General features: G+C 34.8%; 13 non-coding genes across 13 annotated transcripts; all 13 read left to right on the top strand.

Moving 5' to 3' along the window:
* The first annotated feature begins 88 nt into the window (after positions 1 to 88).
* Positions 89 to 161, top strand: TRNAT-CGU (transfer RNA threonine (anticodon CGU)). Its single transcript has one exon. It is a non-coding gene; the product is annotated as a tRNA-Thr (tRNA).
* Positions 162 to 594: 433 nt separating this feature from the next.
* Positions 595 to 668, top strand: TRNAT-AGU (transfer RNA threonine (anticodon AGU)). Its single transcript has one exon. It is a non-coding gene; the product is annotated as a tRNA-Thr (tRNA).
* A 946-nt stretch (positions 669 to 1,614) lies between these two features.
* TRNAT-AGU (transfer RNA threonine (anticodon AGU)) lies at positions 1,615 to 1,688 on the top strand. Its single transcript has one exon. It is a non-coding gene; the product is annotated as a tRNA-Thr (tRNA).
* A 945-nt stretch (positions 1,689 to 2,633) lies between these two features.
* TRNAT-AGU (transfer RNA threonine (anticodon AGU)) lies at positions 2,634 to 2,707 on the top strand. The gene has a single exon. It is a non-coding gene; the product is annotated as a tRNA-Thr (tRNA).
* Positions 2,708 to 3,653: 946 nt separating this feature from the next.
* On the top strand, positions 3,654 to 3,727 carry TRNAT-AGU (transfer RNA threonine (anticodon AGU)). The gene has a single exon. It is a non-coding gene; the product is annotated as a tRNA-Thr (tRNA).
* Positions 3,728 to 4,673: 946 nt separating this feature from the next.
* TRNAT-AGU (transfer RNA threonine (anticodon AGU)) lies at positions 4,674 to 4,747 on the top strand. The gene has a single exon. It is a non-coding gene; the product is annotated as a tRNA-Thr (tRNA).
* A 946-nt stretch (positions 4,748 to 5,693) lies between these two features.
* On the top strand, positions 5,694 to 5,767 carry TRNAT-AGU (transfer RNA threonine (anticodon AGU)). Its single transcript has one exon. It is a non-coding gene; the product is annotated as a tRNA-Thr (tRNA).
* Positions 5,768 to 6,206: 439 nt separating this feature from the next.
* Positions 6,207 to 6,279, top strand: TRNAT-CGU (transfer RNA threonine (anticodon CGU)). The gene has a single exon. It is a non-coding gene; the product is annotated as a tRNA-Thr (tRNA).
* Positions 6,280 to 6,712: 433 nt separating this feature from the next.
* Positions 6,713 to 6,786, top strand: TRNAT-AGU (transfer RNA threonine (anticodon AGU)). The gene has a single exon. It is a non-coding gene; the product is annotated as a tRNA-Thr (tRNA).
* Positions 6,787 to 8,244: 1,458 nt separating this feature from the next.
* TRNAT-CGU (transfer RNA threonine (anticodon CGU)) lies at positions 8,245 to 8,317 on the top strand. Its single transcript has one exon. It is a non-coding gene; the product is annotated as a tRNA-Thr (tRNA).
* Positions 8,318 to 8,749: 432 nt separating this feature from the next.
* On the top strand, positions 8,750 to 8,823 carry TRNAT-AGU (transfer RNA threonine (anticodon AGU)). The gene has a single exon. It is a non-coding gene; the product is annotated as a tRNA-Thr (tRNA).
* Positions 8,824 to 9,768: 945 nt separating this feature from the next.
* Positions 9,769 to 9,842, top strand: TRNAT-AGU (transfer RNA threonine (anticodon AGU)). The gene has a single exon. It is a non-coding gene; the product is annotated as a tRNA-Thr (tRNA).
* A 944-nt stretch (positions 9,843 to 10,786) lies between these two features.
* Positions 10,787 to 10,860, top strand: TRNAT-AGU (transfer RNA threonine (anticodon AGU)). The gene has a single exon. It is a non-coding gene; the product is annotated as a tRNA-Thr (tRNA).
* Positions 10,861 to 15,365: the final 4,505 nt, after the last annotated feature.

The following is a 15,365-nucleotide window of genomic DNA, read 5'->3' as shown; positions in this document are numbered from 1 at the left end:
ATTAGAATACATATTAAGACACTTTAACACAGGCACAGAAGTTGATCACCAATACTAAATTAATGATCCCTTCTGTATCACTAAAATAGGTGCTGTGGCTAAGTGGTTAAAGCGCCTGTCTCGTAAACAGGAAATCCTGAGTTCAGATCTCAGCAGCACCTTATTATTGGTCCTTACATGTAAAAATAATTTTCATCACGCAAATGTTTAATACATTTTAAAAAGAAAAGTGTTGTTCTGTGAACATTAGAATGGGTCATCTTAAATTGAAAAACAAAAAAACGTGGTATTGTGAAGATTTTCAAAGTAATGCTTTGAATGAAAAAGGGAAAAAAGAGTGACAAAGAGCAAAATAGAGATAAAAAATCATTCTAGAGTTGAATTCAAGTAATGCATTCTTAAAGAAGGATAATTAAAACATTTATGAACAGGATAAGCAATATATCAATGAGGTGTTTATGAATAGGATCAGTATCCTCGTCTAAACTATTTGAGTAGTGCGTTTTCTGAACTGAGAAATGATTATGAAAGTGAAAAACTCAGGTTTCTCTTGAACACCATATGGCAAACTGTTCCTTAAAGCATTTTCAAGAGGGTGCTGTGGCTTAGCTGGTTAAAGCGCCTGTCTAGTAAACAGGAGAGCCTGAGTTCAAATCTCAGCAGTGCCTTGCTTTCCTCATTCTTATATAAAAAACTATTTTCATTAAGTCGTCCTGCGATTCAATTCAATTAGAAAAGTCTGATTTATCTTTCGGTTGAACAGATCATCTTAAACCTAATAAAAACTGAAAGTGTTTTCAATATTATAGTAACAATACTGTGATTGCAAAATCAAAATGGTATTTCGATGAGCAAGAGGCAGATGAAATATAACCCCAGATTTGAGCAATATTGATGAATATATTTAAAACACTTATTTATGAACTATTCAAAATATGGGATTGAGTTTAAAATGTGTTCTTCTGTAATACAACATAGCTATTCTTGTTTACAGATTAGGAATCATTGCTTGTTTAACATTAGAATACATATTAAGACACTTTAACACAGGCACAGAATTTGATCACCAATACTAAATTAATGATCCCTTCTGTATCACTAAAATAGGTGCTGTTGCTAAGTGGTTAAAGCGCCTGTCTTGTAAACAGGAAATCCTGAGTTCAAATGTCAGCAGCACCATTATTATTGGTCCTTACATGTAAAAATAATTTTCATCACGCAAATGTTTAATGCGTTTTAAAAAGAAAAGTATTGTTCTGTGAACATTAGAATGGGTCATCTTAAATTGAAAAACAAAAAAACGTGGTGTTGTGAAGATTTTCAAAGTAATGTTTTGAATGAAAAAGGGAAAAAAGAGTGACAAAGAGCAAAATAGAGATAAAAAATCATTCTAGAGTTGAATTCAAGTAATGCATTCTTAAAGAAGGCATGATTAAAACATTTATGAACAAGATAAGCAATATATCAATGAGGTGTTTATGAATAGGATCAGTATCCTCGTCTAAAGTAGTTGAGTAGAGCGTTTTCTGAACTGAGAAATGATTATGAAAGTGAAAAACTCAGGATTCTCTTGAACACCATATGGCAAACTGTTCCTTAAAGCATTTTCAAGAGGGTGCTGTGGCTTAGCTGGTTAAAGCGCCTGTCTAGTAAACAGGAGATCCTGAGTTCAAATCTCAGCAGTGCCTTGCTTTCATCATTCTTATATAAAAAACTATTTTCATTAAGTCGTCCTGCGATTCAATTCAATTAGAAAAGTCTGATTTATCTTTCGGTTGAACAGATCATCTTAAACCTAATAAAAACTGAAAGTGTTTTCAATATTATAGTAACAATACTGTGATTGCAAAATCAAAATGGTATTTCAATGAGCAAGAGGCAGATGAAATATAACCCCAGATTTGAGCAATATTGATGAATATATGTAAAACACTTATTTATGAACTATTCAAAATATGGGATTGAGTTTAAAATGTGTTCTTTTGTAATACAACATAGCTATTCTTGTTTACAGATTAGGAATCCTTGCTTGTTTAACATTAGAATACATATTAAGACACTTTAACACAGGCACAGAATTTGATCACCAATACTAAATTAATGATCCCTTCTGTATCACTAAAATAGGTGCTGTTGCTAAGTGGTTAAAGCGCCTGTCTTGTAAACAGGAAATCCTGAGTTCAAATGTCAGCAGCACCTTATTATTGGTCCTTACATGTAAAAATAATTTTCATCACGCAAATGTTTAATGCGTTTTAAAAAGAAAAGTATTGTTCTGTGAACATTAGAATGGGTCATCTTAAATTGAAAAACAAAAAAACGTGGTGTTGTGAAGATTTTCAAAGTAATGTTTTGAATGAAAAAGGGAAAAAAGAGTGACAAAGAGCAAAATAGAGATAAAAAATCATTCTAGAGTTGAATTCAAGTAATGCATTCTTAAAGAAGGCATGATTAAAACATGTATGAACAAGATAAGCAATATATCAATGAGGTGTTTATGAATAGGATCAGTATCCTCGTCTAAAGTAGTTGAGTAGAGCGTTTTCTGAACTGAGAAATGATTATGAAAGTGAAAAACTCAGGATTCTCTTGAACACCATATGGCAAACTGTTCCTTAAAGCATTTTCAAGAGGGTGCTGTGGCTTAGCTGGTTAAAGCGCCTGTCTAGTAAACAGGAGATCCTGAGTTCAAATCTCAGCAGTGCCTTGCTTTCCTCATTCTTATATAAAAAACTATTTTCATTAAGTCGTCCTGCGATTCAATTCAATTAGAAAAGTCTGATTTATCTTTCGGTTGAACAGATCATCTTAAACCTAATAAAAACTGAAAGTGTTTTCAATATTATAGTAACAATACTGTGATTGCAAAAATCAAAAAGGTATTTCAATGAGCAAGAGGCAGATGAAATATAACCCTAGATTTGAGCAATATTGATGAATATATGTAAAACACTTATTTATGAACTATTCAAAATATGGGATTGAGTTTAAAATGTGTTCTTTTGTAATACAACATAGCTATTCTTGTTTACAGATTAGGAATCCTTGCTTGTTTAACATTAGAATACATATTAAGACACTTTAACACAGGCACAGAATTTGATCACCAATACTAAATTAATGATCCCTTCTGTATCACTAAACTAGGTGCTGTGGCAAAGTGGTTAAAGTGCCTGTCTCGTAAACAGGAAATCCTGAGTTTAAATCTCAGCAGCACCTTATTATTGGTCCTTACATGTAAAAATAATTTTCAGCACGCAAATGTTTAATACATTTTAAAAAGAAAAGTGTTGTTCTGTGAACATTAGAATGGGTCATCTTAAATTGAAAAACAAAAAAACGTGGTATTGTGAAGATTTTCAAAGTAATGCTTTGAATGAAAAAGGGAAAAAAGAGTGACAAAGAGCAAAATAGAAATGAAAAATCATTCTAGAGTTGAAATCAAGTAATGCATTCTTAAAGAAGGCATAATTAAAACATTTATGAACAGGATAAGCAATATATCAATGAGGTGTTTATGAATAGGATCAGTATCCTCGTCTAAACTATTTGAGTAGTGCGTTTTCTGAACTGAGAAATGATTATGAAAGTGAAAAACTCAGGTTTCTCTTGAACACCATATGGCAAACTGTTCCTTAAAGCATTTTCAAGAGGGTGCTGTGGCTTAGCTGGTTAAAGCACCTGTCTAGTAAACAGGAGATCCTGAGTTCAAATCTCAGCAGTGCCTTGCTTTCCTCATTCTTATATAAAAAACTATTTTCATTAAGTCGTCCTGCGATTCAATTCAATTAGAAAAGTCTGATTTATCTTTCGGTTGAACAGATCATCTTAAACCTAATAAAAACTGAAAGTGTTTTCAATATTATAGTAACAATACTGTGATTGCAAAAATCAAAAAGGTATTTCAATGAGCAAGAGGCAGATGAAATATAACCCTAGATTTTTGCAATATTGATGAATATATGTAAAACACTTATTTATGAACTATTCAAAATATGGGATTGAGTTTAAATTGTGTTCTTTTGTAATACAACATAGCTATTCTTGTTTACAGATTAGGAATCCTTGCTTGTTTAACATTAGAATACATATTAAGACACTTTAACACAGGCACAGAATTTGATCACCAATACTAAATTAATGATCCCTTCTGTATCACTAAAATAGGTGCTGTTGCTAAGTGGTTAAAGCGCCTGTCTTGTAAACAGGAAATCCTGAGTTCAAATGTCAGCAGCACCTTATTATTGGTCCTTACATGTAAAAATAATTTTCATCACGCAAATGTTTAATGCGTTTTAAAAAGAAAAGTATTGTTCTGTGAACATTAGAATGGGTCATCTTAAATTGAAAAACAAAAAAACGTGGTGTTGTGAAGATTTTCAAAGTAATGTTTTGAATGAAAAAGGGAAAAAAGAGTGACAAAGAGCAAAATAGAGATAAAAAATCATTCTAGAGTTGAATTCAAGTAATGCATTCTTAAAGAAGGCATGATTAAAACATTTATGAACAAGATAAGCAATATATCAATGAGGTGTGTATGAATAGGATCAGTATCCACGTCTAAAGTAGTTGAGTAGAGCGTTTTCTGAACTGAGAAATGATTATGAAAGTGAAAAACTCAGGATTCTCTTGAACACCATATGGCAAACTGTTCCTTAAAGCATTTTCAAGAGGGTGCTGTGGCTTAGCTGGTTAAAGCGCCTGTCTAGTAAACAGGAGATCCTGAGTTCAAATCTCAGCAGTGCCTTGCTTTCCTCATTCTTATATAAAAAACTATTTTCATTAAGTCGTCCTGCGATTCAATTCAATTAGAAAAGTCTGATTTATCTTTCGGTTGAACAGATCATCTTAAACCTAATAAAAACTGAAAGTGTTTTCAATATTATAGTAACAATACTGTGATTGCAAAAATCAAAAAGGTATTTCAATGAGCAAGAGGCAGATGAAAAATAACCCTAGATTTGAGCAATATTGATGAATATATGTAAAACACTTATTTATGAACTATTCAAAATATGGGATTGAGTTTAAAATGTGTTCTTTTGTGATACAACATAGCTATTCTTGTTTACAGATTAGGAATCCTTGCTTGTTTAACATTAGAATACATATTAAGACACTTTAACACAGGCACAGAATTTGATCACCAATACTAAATTAATGATCCCTTCTGTATCACTAAACTAGGTGCTGTGGCAAAGTGGTTAAAGTGCCTGTCTCGTAAACAGGAAATCCTGAGTTCAAATCTCAGCAGCACCTTATTATTGGTCCTTACATGTAAAAATAATTTTCAGCACGCAAATGTTTAATACATTTTAAAAAGAAAAGTGTTGGTCTGTGAACATTAGAATGGGTCATCTTAAATTGAAAAACAAAAAAACGTGGTATTGTGAAGATTTTAAAAGTAATGCTTTGAATGAAAAAGGGAAAAAAGAGTGACAAAGAGCAAAATTGAGATAAAAAATCATTCTAGAGTTGAATTCAAGTAATGCATTCTTAAAGAAGGCATGATTAAAACATTTATGAACAAGATAAGCAATATATCAATGAGGTGTTTATGAATAGGATCAGTATCCTCGTCTAAAGTAGTTGAGTAGAGAGTTTTCTGAACTGAGAAATGATTATGAAAGTGAAAAACTCAGGATTCTCTTGAACACCATATGGCAAACTGTTCCTTAAAGCATTTTCAAGAGGGTGCTGTGGCTTAGCTGGTTAAAGCGCCTGTCTAGTAAACAGGAGATCCTGAGTTCAAATCTCAGCAGTGCCTTGCTTTCCTCATTCTTATATAAAAAACTATTTTCATTAAGTCGTCCTGCGATTCAATTCAATTAGAAAAGTCTGATTTATCTTTCGGTTGAACAGATCATCTTAAACCTAATAAAAACTGAAAGTGTTTTCAATATTATAGTAACAATACTGTGATTGCAAAAATCAAAAAGGTATTTCAATGAGCAAGAGGCAGATGAAATATAACCCTAGATTTGAGCAATATTGATGAATATATGTAAAACACTTATTTATAAACTATTCAAAATATGAGATTGAGTTTAAAATGTGTTCTTTTTTAATACAACATAGCTATTCTTGTTTACAGATTAGGAATCCTTGCTTGTTTAACATTAGAATACATATTAAGACACTTTAACACAGGCACAGAAGTTGATCACCAATACTAAATTAATGATCCCTTCTGTATCACTAAAATAGGTGCTGTGGCTAAGTGGTTAAAGCGCCTGTCTCGTAAACAGGAAATCCTGAGTTCAGATCTCAGCAGCACCTTATTATTGGTCCTTACATGTAAAAATAATTTTCATCACGCAAATGTTTAATACATTTTAAAAAGAAAAGTGTTGTTCTGTGAACATTAGAATGGGTCATCTTAAATTGAAAAACAAAAAAACGTGGTATTGTGAAGATTTTCAAAGTAATGCTTTGAATGAAAAAGGGAAAAAAGAGTGACAAAGAGCAAAATAGAGATAAAAAATCATTCTAGAGTTGAATTCAAGTAATGCATTCTTAAAGAAGGATAATTAAAACATTTATGAACAGGATAAGCAATATATCAATGAGGTGTTTATGAATAGGATCAGTATCCTCGTCTAAACTATTTGAGTAGTGCGTTTTCTGAACTGAGAAATGATTATGAAAGTGAAAAACTCAGGTTTCTCTTGAACACCATATGGCAAACTGTTCCTTAAAGCATTTTCAAGAGGGTGCTGTGGCTTAGCTGGTTAAAGCGCCTGTCTAGTAAACAGGAGAGCCTGAGTTCAAATCTCAGCAGTGCCTTGCTTTCCTCATTCTTATATAAAAAACTATTTTCATTAAGTCGTCCTGCGATTCAATTCAATTAGAAAAGTCTGATTTATCTTTCGGTTGAACAGATCATCTTAAACCTAATAAAAACTGAAAGTGTTTTCAATATTATAGTAACAATACTGTGATTGCAAAATCAAAATGGTATTTCGATGAGCAAGAGGCAGATGAAATATAACCCCAGATTTGAGCAATATTGATGAATATATGTAAAACACTTATTTATGAACTATTCAAAATATGGGATTGAGTTTAAAATGTGTTCTTCTGTAATACAACATAGCTATTCTTGTTTACAGATTAGGAATCATTGCTTGTTTAACATTAGAATACATATTAAGACACTTTAACACAGGCACAGAATTTGATCACCAATACTAAATTAATGATCCCTTCTGTATCACTAAAATAGGTGCTGTTGCTAAGTGGTTAAAGCGCCTGTCTTGTAAACAGGAAATCCTGAGTTCAAATGTCAGCAGCACCATTATTATTGGTCCTTACATGTAAAAATAATTTTCATCACGCAAATGTTTAATGCGTTTTAAAAAGAAAAGTATTGTTCTGTGAACATTAGAATGGGTCATCTTAAATTGAAAAACAAAAAAACGTGGTGTTGTGAAGATTTTCAAAGTAATGTTTTGAATGAAAAAGGGAAAAAAGAGTGACAAAGAGCAAAATAGAGATAAAAAATCATTCTAGAGTTGAATTCAAGTAATGCATTCTTAAAGAAGGCATGATTAAAACATTTATGAACAAGATAAGCAATATATCAATGAGGTGTTTATGAATAGGATCAGTATCCTCGTCTAAAGTAGTTGAGTAGAGCGTTTTCTGAACTGAGAAATGATTATGAAAGTGAAAAACTCAGGATTCTCTTGAACACCATATGGCAAACTGTTCCTTAAAGCATTTTCAAGAGGGTGCTGTGGCTTAGCTGGTTAAAGCGCCTGTCTAGTAAACGGGAGATCCTGAGTTCAAATCTCAGCAGTGCCTTGCTTTCCTCATTCTTATATAAAAAACTATTTTCATTAAGTCGTCCTGCGATTCAATTCAATTAGAAAAGTCTGATTTATCTTTCGGTTGAACAGATCATCTTAAACCTAATAAAAACTGAAAGTGTTTTCAATATTATAGTAACAATACTGTGATTGCAAAATCAAAAAGGTATTTCGATGAGCAAGAGGCAGATGAAATATGACCCTAGATTTGAGCAATATTGATGAATATATGTAAAACACTTATTTATAAACTATTCAAAATATGGGATTGAGTTTAAAATGTGTTCTTTTTTAATACAACATAGCTATTCTTGTTTACAGATTAGGAATCCTTGCTTGTTTAACATTAGAATACATATTAAGACACTTTAACACAGGCACAGAAGTTGATCACCAATACTAAATTAATGATCCCTTCTGTATCACTAAAATAGGTGCTGTGGCTAAGTGGTTAAAGCGCCTGTCTCGTAAACAGGAAATCCTGAGTTCAGATCTCAGCAGCACCTTATTATTGGTCCTTACATGTAAAAATAATTTTCATCACGCAAATGTTTAATACATTTTAAAAAGAAAAGTGTTGTTCTGTGAACATTAGAATGGGTCATCTTAAATTGAAAAACAAAAAAACGTGGTATTGTGAAGATTTTCAAAGTAATGCTTTGAATGAAAAAGGGAAAAAAGAGTGACAAAGAGCAAAATAGAGATAAAAAATCATTCTAGAGTTGAATTCAAGTAATGCATTCTTAAAGAAGGATAATTAAAACATTTATGAACAGGATAAGCAATATATCAATGAGGTGTTTATGAATAGGATCAGTATCCTCGTCTAAACTATTTGAGTAGTGCGTTTTCTGAACTGAGAAATGATTATGAAAGTGAAAAACTCAGGTTTCTCTTGAACACCATATGGCAAACTGTTCCTTAAACATTTTCAAGAGGGTGCTGTGGCTTAGCTGGTTAAAGCGCCTGTCTAGTAAACAGGAGAGCCTGAGTTCAAATCTCAGCAGTGCCTTGCTTTCCTCATTCTTATATAAAAAACTATTTTCATTAAGTCGTCCTGCGATTCAATTCAATTAGAAAAGTCTGATTTATCTTTCGGTTGAACAGATCATCTTAAACCTAATAAAAACTGAAAGTGTTTTCAATATTATAGTAACAATACTGTGATTGCAAAATCAAAATGGTATTTCAATGAGCAAGAGGCAGATGAAATATGACCCTAGATTTGAGCAATATTGATGAATATATGTAAAACACTTATTTATAAACTATTCAAAATATGGGATTGAGTTTAAAATGTGTTCTTTTTTAATACAACATAGCTATTCTTGTTTACAGATTAGGAATCCTTGCTTGTTTAACATTAGAATACATATTAAGACACTTTAACACAGGCACAGAAGTTGATCACCAATACTAAATTAATGATCCCTTCTGTATCACTAAAATAGGTGCTGTGGCTAAGTGGTTAAAGCGCCTCTCTCGTAAACAGGAAATCCTGAGTTCAAATCTCAGCAGCACCTTATTATTGGTTCTTACATGTAAAAATAATTTTCAGCACGCAAATGTTTAATACATTTTAAAAAGAAAAGTGTTGTTCTGTGAACATTAGAATGGGTCATCTTAAATTGAAAAACAAAAAAACGTGGTATTGTGAAGATTTTCAAAGTAATGCTTTGAATGAAAAAGGGAAAAAAGAGTGACAAAGAGCAAAATAGAAATGAAAAATCATTCTAGAGTTGAAATCAAGTAATGCATTCTTAAAGAAGGCATAATTAAAACATTTATGAACAGGATAAGCAATATATCAATGAGATGTTTATGAATAGGATCAGTATCCTCGTCTAAACTATTTGAGTAGTGCGTTTTCTGAACTGAGAAATGATTATGAAAGTGAAAAACTCAGGTTTCTCTTGAACACCATATGGCAAACTGTTCATTAAAGCATTTTCAAGAGGGTGCTGTGGCTTAGCTGGTTAAAGCGCCTGTCTAGTAAACAGGAGATCCTGAGTTCAAATCTCAGCAGTGCCTTGCTTTCCTCATTCTTATATAAAAAACTATCTTCATTAAGTCGTCCTGCGATTCAATTCAATTAGAAAAGTCTGATTTATCTTTCGGTTGAACAGATCATCTTAAACCTTATAAAAACTGAAAGTGTTTTCAATATTATAGTAACAATACTGTGATTGCAAAATCAAAATGGTATTTCAATGAGCAAGAGGCAGATGAAATATAACCCCAGATTTGAGCAATATTGATGAATATATGTAAAACACTTATTTATGAACTATTCAAAATGTGGGATTGAGTTTAAAATGTGTTCTTTTGTAATACAACATAGCTATTCATGTTTACAGATTAGGAATCCTTGCTTGTTTAACATTAGAATACATATTAAGACACTTTAACACAGGCACAGAATTTGATCACCAATACTAAATTAATGATCCCTTCTGTATCACTAAAATAGGTGCTGCTGCTAAGTGGTTAAAGCGCCTGTCTTGTAAACAGGAAATCCTGAGTTCAAATGTCAGCAGCACCTTATTATTGGTCCTTACATGTAAAAATAATTTTCATCACACAAATGTTTAATACATTTAAAAAGAAAAGTGTTGTTCTGTGAACATTAGAATGGGTCATCTTAAATTGAAAAACAAAAAAACGTGGTGTTGTGAAGATTTTCAAAGTAATGTTTTGAATGAAAAAGGGAAAAAAGAGTGACAAAGAGCAAAATAGAGATAAAAAATCATTCTAGAGTTGAATTCAAGTAATGCATTCTTAAAGAAGGCATGATTAAAACATGTATGAACAAGATAAGCAATATATCAATGAGGTGTTTATGAATAGGATCAGTATCCTCGTCTAAAGTAGTTGAGTAGAGCGTTTTCTGAACTGAGAAATGATTATGAAAGTGAAAAACTCAGGATTCTCTTGAACACCATATGGCAAACTGTTCCTGAAAGCATTTTCAAGAGGGTGCTGTGGCTTAGCTGGTTAAAGCGCCTGTCTAGTAAACAGGAGATCCTGAGTTCAAATCTCAGCAGTGCCTTGCTTTCCTCATTCTTATATAAAAAACTATTTTCATTAAGTCGTCCTGCGATTCAATTCAATTAGAAAAGTCTGATTTATCTTTCGGTTGAACAGATCATCTTAAACCTAATAAAAACTGAAATTGTTTTCAATATTATAGTAACAATACTGTGATTGCAAAATCAAAATGGTATTTCAATGAGCAAGAGGCAGATGAAATATAACCCCAGATTTGAGCAATATTGATGAATATATGTAAAACACTTATTTATGAACTATTCAAAATATGGGATTGAGTTTAAAATGTGTTCTTTTGTAATACAACATAGCTATTCTTGTTTACAGATTAGGAATCATTGCTTGTTTAACATTAGAATACATATTAAGACACTTTAACACAGGCACAGAATTTGATCACCAATACTAAATTAATGATCCCTTCTGTATCACTAAAATAGGTGCTGTTGCTAAGTGGTTAAAGCGCCTGTCTTGTAAACAGGAAATCCTGAGTTCAAATGTCAGCAGCACCTTATTATTGGTCCTTACATGTAAAAATAATTTTCATCACGCAAATGTTTAATGCGTTTTAAAAAGAAAAGTATTGTTCTGTGAACATTAGAATGGGTCATCTTAAATTGAAAAACAAAAAAACGTGGTGTTGTGAAGATTTTCAAAGTAATGTTTTGAATGAAAAAGGGAAAAAAGAGTGACAAAGAGCAAAATAGAGATAAAAAATCATTCTAGAGTTGAATTCAAGTAATGCATTCTTAAAGAAGGCATGATTAAAACATTTATGAACAAGATAAGCAATATATCAATGAGGTGTTTATGAATAGGATCAGTATCCTCGTCTAAAGTAGTTGAGTAGAGCGTTTTCTGAACTGAGAAATGATTATGAAAGTGAAAAACTCAGGATTCTCTTGAACACCATATGGCAAACTGTTCCTTTGTGGAAATATGGATTTTCCCGATCAGTTATGTCCCCTATCTTGGACCCCAACGGTTCTATGTGCATGTCACAAGTACATGTACGTTCCCTCCAGTTCCAGTTATGAAGACGCAAATACATGTGCGTCCACCGTCAACATGTCCTCTGTCAGATCCGCCATGAATAGGCCGGATATTCCATTCCTAAGTATGAAAGGCCACCGGCTTTGTATGGTTCACTTATGCCATTTTACAGTCCAGGCAAGTAGGCCCTGATTCTGTCATCAAACTCCTCTTGCCTTCTGCCTCTGAAAACTCCAGTTCGAGCCTGCATCTGTGACCATGAACTTTGTCTCATCCTCTGCGCGGCTCATGAAGCCTGACATCAGCCTATTCTCTGCCAAGAACTGTATTTCGCCTTCGAGTTATCTGCTTCCCCCTCAGCCGATGCATTCCTGTCTAGTAGTTTAAGTAAACATTCTTCCAGCTACCGAGCAAAAGGCTCGACTTCTCTGTCCTCATGCAAGTAATTCATAGCCCTGTTACCATGGAATATTCCTACCCCCTCGCTTTCAGTGTAGACATTTAGACGCTTGTACACGCACGCACAGTCAGTATAGAATAGATTCTGTCCGAGAGTCCTTCTTTTATGGATAACATAGTTCTTTAAACATAGGATGTTAGATATGATTTGGGATTAGGTTGACTTGACCCCCCAGACTTTTTGTCTCCACATGTAGAGCTAAATGTCAAGTCCCCTTCACCCCCTAGTTGCACGTCAATCACACGTCATACTGCTGCGCGCGCATCTATGCCAAGTATTATCTTATAGATCCACCTATAGGTGACATCAGAACCAATTATGTTACTCCTTGTTCCACCCATTTTTGGTTACGTAGACAAATCGTCATTTTCCTTATCAATTGTTACGCCTATTGCATTCGCTTCATTGTAATGTATGTACTATAAAGGTTACTTCTTGTCAATAAAGTGTGTACTTCACTTCCTGAACCTCCGTGGTGATGGAACTTGGAGCAACCGATTATAATCGATTATTGGAATAAAGCCCATTCCGAACCTCTAATACCACGGATTCTGCCTCTCATTTTACTGAGCTATTTAATTATGTTTCTGTATCAAATTATGTCCAGGTAAAGGAAAATTATTTACCACATGAATGGCGCCCGAACAGGGACACTTTCGCATCTCACGCGCCGGCGGTGCGTTGCAGGCCCGGTCTCCTGCCACAGCTGGACGGACAATAACGCGTACCAGCAGGATTTCCTGTATCTCCCTCCGGTCAAGCGGGGGCGACTGAGACTGCGATCAACACCCAGACGAGGCGGTGAGAAGTGCGAAGTGTCCCGACCAGAGCCTAGCTGAGAGAGCAAGATCCGAGGTATACAGAGACCCACCAGCTCGAAGTCAAGCCCAGTGTCCGACGAGTCGAGTCGAGTCCAGTCCGGTTCAAGTTCAAGTTACCGAGGCCTTCCGTTTCCGAAGCTACCCGGTGAGTACCATTGCTGGGGAGGCATTTCTGACGTGCACATAGGTTGTGCCGGTCAAGACGGGTTTGGGTACACAAATCCGGTCTGCACTGTTTTAGCAGTGTATCTGTACTGTTTAGCAGTATATCAAGTATTCCGAAGTATCTAGTTATTGTCAAAGAATTAAGCTTGGTGATTAGTTATGCAGACGATCATCATTGTTGGTTATTCTAACGGTTAAAAAAATGTTTTAATGTTTAATATTTAATGTGTTAAACGTCTTGCATATTGTGGTATGAATGGTTGTTCATTATTGTGCTTTTGTATTAAGTGTGTTCAAGATTAAGTATCGGATCAGTTGTCAATATGCCGTTCTTTTCGAAATTAAGACAGATTACTACTAGAAAAGGGGTTCTCGAAGAAGCCGTCCCTATTCCTCCTAGGGACACTCCAGGGCATTTCATGTATCACAAACATGGCTTAGACGCTATATTATTTCTTGATTTATGGGTAGACTACACCAAGGGATTACCAGAAAGTCAGAGGTGGCCCGCAGCGGGAACCTGGGATGCAGAGTGCATCATGAAAGTCGAGGAAGAGTTATGGAAAAGGAAAGTCAGACAGTCACAGAAAGACGCCGTTGAGTTATGGCGTAAAGAATCTCACAGACGCACAGAAAAAGCACGTAGACAGGAAGAAAGGAATAAAGAAAGTTCAAATAAAGTTCAAGAAAATCTATTAATTGAGGAAGGTATCCGAGTGAAATCAGAACAAGTAGACAGACAAAGAAACGCCCTTATGAATGGTATGTATCCCCTTCTGGCCGAAGGATTACCTAAGGCTACTCCAGAGATACCGAAAGACTTGCCACCCCCATTGTTCCCAATAAAGGTGCATCCTAAGGGTCATCCTAGAACCGCAGAAGATGTTTTTCTTTCCTCATATTTAGATGACGCAGCTCCCGAATATGCAAATTCCGCCCCGCATAGATCGCATACCGGGGAGGTCCAACGCCAAGATCCAGCACACATATCCCTACAGCAACAAATCGAGTCACAAGTTCTGGCAAGCACATCTGTTTCTGCATCCGCTCCTACAGCTACTTCTATAGCTGTGTCCACACCTGTAGTTGCTGTGTCACGTTCGACGAATCCTTTCACACCCGACACCCCAGATGGGGCCACGGGAGGTGCTACCAATATCTTCTCTACGCCACCCAGAATAAATAAACTTACTTTTCAAGAGTCAGCACATTCACGTACACCCAAACTCATAAGTGCCCGTACGCTGAAGGAACTTCTTATAGATTGTAGATATGACCCTGTGCCCGGCAAAGAGGACGAAATGACCCTGGCATCATTGCGTATCAGACGAGCCGCAGTGTATTTAGGAAAGTTACCAGGAATGACTGCGCATCTAGATAATATATATCATTTTGTCCAAACAGGGCGAGATCCAGAATGTATTAACAGAGCTATGGAATACCAGAAAGTAGAGATACAGGGGGAACTGTTACGTTTCCTCATAAACTGTGTGATCAGAAATCAAGACCGACCGGGGGTAGACCCGGAAGCAATGCGAGTTCTTACAAGATGGAGCCAGAATATATCAGAAGGGAGACATGATAAACAAAATTGTATAATAGCCATGTGCCGAAAGATCCGTAAAGAAATAGAACGCCTACACGAAGAAAGATTAGAGGTAGACGAGTTCGAACAAAGCGAGGAAGAAGGGTCAGGACTGCTCACAGGACAGTCAGACACCATAGCCTATGTAGGTAGAGGAAGATCTTGTAATAATAATAGACGTCTTACTGACTCGATACGTCCGATATGTCCAGATAATAACAGGAATTTCCAAATACCTATAATCAATATAAGGTCTAACGAGCATTCGTTCCAAACCGCCGACAAACTACTCCGAGAACGAAGGGGTTATCATTTTCTCGATTCTATGGATGAACAAGATTTAGCCAGGGCAGCTGTCCATTGGGTGGACAGTCCCGGAAAATATAGTGATGATACAGTAGTACGCACATTTTTGAATCTTACCCCAGATGAACAGAGGTTGGTTGGGATTTATATGATTCAACAACTCATTATACTATATC

Source organism: Triturus cristatus, chromosome 8, assembly GCF_964204655.1.
Source record: "Triturus cristatus chromosome 8, aTriCri1.1, whole genome shotgun sequence".
In the NCBI taxonomy this organism is placed as follows: domain Eukaryota; kingdom Metazoa; phylum Chordata; class Amphibia; order Caudata; family Salamandridae; genus Triturus; species Triturus cristatus.
Note: the sequence above shows the minus strand (reverse complement) of the source record. Positions and strands in the feature narration are given on the sequence as shown.